The sequence below is a fragment of the Cervus elaphus genome, chromosome 23, assembly GCF_910594005.1.
Source record: "Cervus elaphus chromosome 23, mCerEla1.1, whole genome shotgun sequence".
NCBI lineage: Eukaryota > Metazoa > Chordata > Mammalia > Artiodactyla > Cervidae > Cervus > Cervus elaphus.
This window is the reverse complement of record NC_057837.1, coordinates 26,125,740-26,131,928: the sequence shown is the minus strand read 5'-3', so window position 1 is coordinate 26,131,928 and position 6,189 is coordinate 26,125,740. Positions and strand designations below refer to the sequence as shown.

General features: G+C 45.0%; 1 long non-coding RNA gene across 2 annotated transcripts; it reads left to right on the top strand.

The window, feature by feature from the left end:
* The first annotated feature begins 705 nt into the window (after positions 1 to 705).
* Positions 706 to 4,186, top strand: LOC122681142. 2 transcript variants are annotated; one of them, XR_006336884.1, is made up of 3 exons: positions 706 to 1,018; positions 1,104 to 1,240; positions 4,096 to 4,186. It is a non-coding gene; the product is annotated as an uncharacterized LOC122681142 (long non-coding RNA). The 2 variants fall into 2 exon arrangements; XR_006336883.1 differs by lacking the exon at positions 4,096 to 4,186 and adding an exon at positions 2,039 to 2,168.
* Positions 4,187 to 6,189: the final 2,003 nt, after the last annotated feature.

Here is a 6,189-nt window from a genome sequence, read left to right as displayed (position 1 = left end):
GATACTAGTGATGTTTTCCCCAATAGATGAAGAAAATAAAGCATAGAATGGTAGGTGATGAGGTAATACATAAAATTATGTCAAGGCACTTACATAATAGAAAATAACAAATTCTATAGAAGATCATTTCAACCTATTACAGGTCTAAGGGATTTAAAAAAAAAATGTCTGTGACAAAGGAATTAGGGAGGTATGAACATTTGCATTGGATAGTACATATCTTAAAAGAATTATAGACCCAGAGATGAGGTGTGGAGAAGAATGGGAAGAGGGGGAGGACGCGAAGTCATTCCAGGCAGAAAAATCCTCAACGTTTAAGTCATGCCTAGATTGGCATCTGGGCGCCTGTGTTGGAAGGGCCCATGCCCAGCCAGGTTGAGGATTTCTAGGGATGTCACATATTGCTGGACTTGAGGCCTCACCTTGAACTCTGACTCGGTCTCTTCAAGTCAGCTCACCCGGCTCACTGCAAATTGCCGGGGGGCAGACCACAAAGTATGGGAGTGAGATCTTTGTCAAAGAGTATTTGTTTTTTTCTTTTGGCATGCAACAAATTATGAAAATCAAGACCTAGAATGAACCCCACCATGACTTACAAATCTTGAATATGGAGCACTTTCACTGTCTGCGCCTGGACAGCACCAGGGGGCGCTCTCACACCTTCGGGGATTTCCTTTGGCCCCAAGGCCATCGCAGTGAGGCAGGCGAGTAGGGAGACTCATCCTGCTTTTGTGGAATGCTTGCTCACAGGCCCCTGCCTTCCTTGTGCAGAACCTACCTGGCAGTGGGGTCTGTGTCTCAGCTCCTGGCTCCGGGCACAGAGCTTAGAGCTGCATATCGTGGGCCAGGCCTCCCGTCCTTTTCTCTGAAACCTCGCTGCTGCTCAGCAGGGCTGCACCCTGAGAGGCCGCCCTCTTCTGGCATGATCTCCATCATCCATCTTCAAGACTAAGAACTTCCTGTTGCTCAGAAGGCTGTTTCCTGTCTTCACTTTATCTTCCATCTGAAGCAAAACTTGGTAGGTTTTTGTTTTGTTTTTTTTTTTAATGTGGACCATTTTTGAAGTCTATATTGAATTTATTACAATACTGTTTCTATTTTAGTGTTTTTGTTGTTGTTGTTGTTTGTTTGTTTGTTTTAAATCTGGGTCACAAGGGATGTGAGATCTTGGCTCCCTAACTGGCGATTGAACCCAGACCCCCTGCGCTGGAAGGCGAAGTTTTAACCACTGGAACACCAGGTAAAGCCTGCGGTGGATCTTATGACAAGCAGCTCAAGTTGCTGCTCTGTCCTGTGTGTCCAGAAAGCTGGATACAAATTCACTGATGGCTGATTTCAATATCTTCCACATTAGGCCCGCTTGGAAGAGTATTAGAAATATCTGGGTTGAGAAAGATTTCTGTCCTTTCATCAGAAACATCAACTTGTTCACTTTAAACTTGTTAGGGAAAAAAAAAAAAATCTCCCTGCAACTAAAATAGTAATCGAAATCAACCTCAAATAAGGAGTTGAAGCAGAAATGGAATGGGGGTTGGTTTACCAGGTAGAAAAATCTGGGTATTAGGAAAGGGGGGGGGGACGGGGGGCGTTGTCTCTAGTTGTGGTGCAATCTACTCTTCTATGATTACATATTTATTTGTACATACAAAGCTCTTTTCTAAAAAAGGAAGCTTGAATAATGAGTTTAAGATCTTTAGAGTGTTAACAGTAATGATGATTGTGTTCGCACCTTGAGTCACTAACATGAGCACGAAATAATCACATTAACATATTTTCCTAAATAGCCTTCACTTCGTAAGACTCTTATTTGAGTGGAGAGTAATACAATCCATTGACTTTTTCTTTTCTGGACAGAAGTTCCAAATTCATATTTCATTCCCTCGGCTTCGTCCTGTGCCTCTGGTACAAACCTGAAGCCCGGGTGGGGCCATTCGCACTGGATTATAAACTGTAAACAGTGGGTGGAGAGGGAAGCACAGAAGGAAGAAGCTACCCTGAGCTTCCCTAATGAGAGAAGACTTAACATTTTTTGCTGCAGGTTTGAAACGTGGCCTCAGGGACCGCTGTTTGCCCACTCATCATCTCAAGAATCATCAGCGGCAGGCAGCTCCCTTTCTCCTGCAGTTCTGAGCTTCACCACTAAGAGGCGCTGCTGTCTCGAGTTCCACCGCAGAGATACCAAACTGAAAGTTGGGAGGGGTGGGGGAAATCAATGAGGGTGAGATCATTTCCTCCGCGCGTCTTTCCACTTCGGGGAATGTTTTTCAATTAAAACGCCAGACACAGATAATCATCATTCATGGCCTGCCTGTTTCAGAGCTCGATTGGAGGCAAGGGCCGGCAGGACCAAGGCTCTTTATTTTAAGGAGCTGCCTGCGCCATGGAAAGAGATGCCACAAATAGACCTGGGAAAAATAAGAGAATGGGGACTTAGCAGATGCTCAGAGCCGTTTTTCTTTATAAATATCTCTGTCCACTTCCCACTCCCTTCCATGTCACTGCAGGCCATTAGCACTCTATTTTTGTTGCCAGCAAGGTCTGGGCTGGGGGCCTACCCTGCTTCTCCTCCCAGCAGATAATCTCATGGGGACAACATTCCTGGGCCCAGGGTTTGACATCTTGTTATTTTCATGCCAGTAGATTGCAGTATCATAACAGCATACACCTTGTGCCAAAGAATGGCTTCCAGGCTGACAAAGTTTAGGAGAGATTATCTTGAAGGTAAACTCCGGGATCTCAAAATGCTCCCTGGGGACTTTATTTAAACCCATTGCAAAACAGGTGACAAAAATATATACATCTCGAGGGTGACCTAGAAAATAGTACCGTATCTTCTCCAGTTGCATAATCACCCAAAGAAGGCCTGCCTGAGTCTAGAGAACATAGGTGGCCTGCTGGTTGTGATTACAATCGGGGTCCAAGAAAGGGGACACATCACCCTTGTTGCTGTTGTTTAGCCGCTCAGTTGTGTCCAACTCTCTGTGACCCCATGGACTGCAGCACACCAGGCTTCCCTGTCCTTCACCATCTCCCAGAGTTTGTTCAAACTCATGTCCACTGAGTCGATGATGCCATCCAACCATCTCATCCTCTGTCGTCCCCTTCTCCTCCTGCCTTCAGTCTTTCCCAGCATCAGGGTCTTTTCCAGTGAGTCGACTCTTCACATCAGGTGGCCAAAGTCTTGGAACTTCAACACCAGTCCTTCCAGTGAAAATTCAGGGTTAATTTCCTTTAGGATGGACAGCATACAGATTATGAAGATTTAAGGTTTGGTCTCCTTGCTGTCCAAGAGACCCTCAAGAGTCTTCTCCAGCCCTGCAGTTCGAAAGCATCAATATTTCAGTGCTCAGCCTTCTTTATGGTTCACCTCTCACCCTAGATGTATCCAAAGGCATCCTCTGCTTTCCTACTCAAATTGCAATTCTACTGTGAACCTTTTGCCATAAATTGTGATCTGGGGGTAGAAGGTGGATACTGCCTGAAGCTGCAGCCAGACCAAAGTGTGATTTCTCCGTGGAGAACAATGGATTTGGATTCAGGGGAAGGAAACAGAGTCCAAGGGCAATGCTAAATAGAGGATACAGAAAGAGGTCCCCCAGCCACCAGGCACTTGGAGGCTGTGGGTACAAGATGGGGATGCCCGGGTCACCGAGGGGCGCTGAAAATAGGACCTGAGGCAGCAGGACTCAGCCTGATGTTGGACCATGTGAAGTGGCTCTTTTGTTTTGGCCAGGATCAGATGGCTCTGGAGCCAAGCAATCCTGAATACACACATGGTCTGCCAATGCTGGTGGACAGTCCTGCTCCAATCTAGGGCTGCTGGCTCCTGAACTCTTAGAATATGGAGCCTGCATTGATCACACCTCCCAGGTGCCCTTGCATCACTGCACCTTCCCTAAACTCTTTGGGTTTTGGTGTCAATTGTCCTGAACCTTTCTTTTCTAACATATCCAACAAATAGCATCTCCATGGAAGACGCTCCGTTAGTCAGCTTGGCCACAGTGCTGCTTGCTATACAATTAAACCAGAGGATGGTTTAGGCACATTTCATGTCCTACTAATTCTTATTCTGCCTTTCTTGTTTCCAATCATCAGATGACCCTGTGACCTGGAAGGAGGCATTTGAGGGCCTACTGGTCTATAAGATGGGGAACAAAGGAGAATCTACAGGACAAGGTTTTCACAGCTACGTTTATTTATCAGCATCTCTACTGCAGATAAGTAAAAACTGCTGTAAAAAGTCTAATAGGCTTGGGCTTCATTTGGGGGTCTCTGGAAGATGGCATCATGATAAAAAAAAAAAAAGAGGCAGCTCCTGTCCAGGACTCTGTACTCCCTGGACCAAACGCCAGCTTCATGGGAAGCATCTGGGTGCCATGACAACCAGAGCTGCAGTGGATGGGAGGCTGCTGGCTGAACTGGGTGCTGCAACTTCCAGAAAGGAAAGAAAAAAAGAAGGGTCCACCTTCTAGTTCTCAACTCTGTCTCTTCTTTGTCAGAAAGCTGGGTGGAGTATGCAGATACACTACTTGATAGCTCCTGAGGAGGGGTACCTCTGGGGGTAGGAAAAAAATCCCAGAAACCCAAAAAGTTCCTGTAAGTGATCTGACAGATTCAAAGGCATTTTCATCCTTCCAGGTTCACATTTTAGAGAATTTCCCTATAGAGGAAATTTGAAGAATTTCTTAGAAAATAGTACAGAATAGACACCATATACCAAAATCCAATCACATTCATAATGAGTTTTTTCATGCTTATCTTCTTTCCATTCATGAGTGAAGAACAGTCACAGTTGTCCTGCTCAACTCATCTGTACCCACTCCACGATCCAATCCTGAGTTGTTCAGCTCCAGAAAGGCTTCCTTGAAACTATGATAGGTGGTCATACCTCTCGGCGGATTCATCACTATTAAAATATTCTAAGCCTGTGCTGTCTGTTGTACTGGCCTCTCATTCAAGAGTCTCAAGGTAAACAGATTTATGAGACATGAATGTCAGATGAGGGGGACGTTTTTTATAAACACTTTTTCAGGGTAACACCAATAGTGGTGCCGACTATATTTTAAAGAATAACCTCATCTTGGGAATGAGTGTATAGGCTCCTACAAACACTATCTTGAAGGGAAAAAAAATGCATCGGTCAAACTGTGTGCTTTATGCATTCATATGTCAGTTTCATTTCTCAAAATTGACTCACTTCTGGACCTTGATGGGCATAGATCACTTTTGGAAAGTGAATGTATTCCATTTGAAAGACTTCAGATAGTCAGCAGTCGACTTCTCTTTGCAGAGGTTTCCCAAGTAACTACATTCAGCCCAGCAGATTCCTAACCCAGGGTTTTAGAGAGATGACATTGACAAGGGTGATAAATGCAGGTAAAACACTCAAGAGTTAAGAGGCTGACTCTGGGGCCAGGCAGCCCAGGGTGAGAGCCGAGCCACATACCAATACTGGCGGGCCCCACCTGAATTCAGAATTCCTTGGCTCCAGTGCTGATTTTTTACCCTTTCTAGTTTCCAAAAATGGCCATTTCATTTGATTCCATTCAGTTGTAACCTCTGCTGCCTTAGGCTTGGGCCTGAAATCATAAACACAAACCACATTGAATTTCCATGGGTGGGTTACAGTAGTTATGGTAGTACTATAGGACAGAAGTTAGGTAACCGTTTATATGGAGAAGGAAATGGCAACCCATTCCAGTATCCTTGCCTGGAAAATCCCACCGACAGAGGAGTCTGGCGGGCTAGAGTTCACGGGGTCGCAGAGTCAGACATGACTGAGCCACTGTGCACAATCACTTCTGAGTGCAGGAGTATAGCCATGCTTTTGAGTTTTAAGTAAGTGTCATAAAATACAAACACCAACGTTTGGATCTAAAGTACCCTACATGCTCCCACGGGGCCCAAGTATCTTGGGTACCTGATACTTTTTTGACCACACAAAGTTTAAAAAGAGTTATTCGCTCTGACTATTCTGCAACGCAGTTGTAGACTGAGAGCTGATGATGTGTTGACAGTGAGCTTCTGTTAGGTACAAAGCAGAAGGATGACTCTTTGATATAATTACAGAGAGTTACACACAGCATGGTAAATGCCTTTCAAAACCATTTGGTCTGCAAAAATTCGATTCAACCTGCACTGGGCCACCAGTCACACCAGTGTTTACCCATTGTTTATTTTACTCTTCTG